Source organism: Chiroxiphia lanceolata, chromosome Z (genome assembly GCF_009829145.1).
Source record: "Chiroxiphia lanceolata isolate bChiLan1 chromosome Z, bChiLan1.pri, whole genome shotgun sequence".
Lineage (NCBI taxonomy): Eukaryota > Metazoa > Chordata > Aves > Passeriformes > Pipridae > Chiroxiphia > Chiroxiphia lanceolata.
In genome coordinates, this window is record NC_045671.1 from 72,431,869 (window position 1) to 72,432,934 (window position 1,066).

Consider the following 1,066-nt stretch of genomic DNA (forward strand, 5'->3'; position numbering starts at 1 on the left):
TTAAAGGGCCTCTATTGCATTAAATCTGCAACAAATTTCAGATCCAAATTGTTATACACGTTTGGGAATTCCCAAAGTGTCCAGCATGGATTTTCTGTTCTTCAGATAAACATCAAGCCACATCCGTGGCTGTTTTGTTGCTCTTGTACAGTCCAGAGAGTTAGTCCACAACAGATTGATGAATCCCATTGAAAAAAAGAATGTTGTTTTGTATACAAACTGCAGTTTCCTAGCTGATTTCATGGCTAGGCTAGTTCATGGCTAGGTTGCAAGAGCAGTAGTTCAGCCTCAAACTGAGACATGGGTCATGTGAAGCAGCCAAAGTCTCCCTGTCTGACATAGATTAAAACCCACTCATTCTGATCTATGTTGCTGCATGAATATCTAAGAACATTTTTGCATCCTGGAGTATCACCAGGATGTGAAATCTTCTGAAGGATAAATAAACTCATTTCCTCAGTCAAAGAAGCAGAGAGAAACTTCACAAGGAAGTTCTGGGCTTTCTTTTCCTCTGCAGAAGCAGAAGAAATACTCTGTGATGAAGCTGAATTTACTTTCATTTACTTGATGAACATGAGAAAAACTCATGTATTTAACCCTGACTAGGCTATATGAAATGAACTTCCAACATAATATGGAACAAGTCAATTTTACCAAAGGCTACAAAGTTCAGGTGCAAACAGCAGTGATGTAGTCTTTTGGAGCCATCAATACCATTTAAAGAAGCAAATATTGCAGGGAAGCACTTGATCTAACTACTGATTGCAATTTTTATTACCAGCTACTTCTTGGACAATTTCTATAAAATCCATAAGTAAATTCTGTGCAAAATTAACCACTTGAGTGGTAAACATAAACAGACTTGTCAAAATTAAAAGCAAATATCCAATATTTTGTCAAATAATTGATTAGCACTGGAGATCACCCATTGATCAAACATCCACAGGCTGGAAAACTTATGGAGTAGAAACATTATTTTGAGATGTGTTAAATATGCTGTATAGTCAGTTTAATATTCATTGCTGTCTTTGTGGCTAATGAGTGATGATGACTCCCCCAATATCTC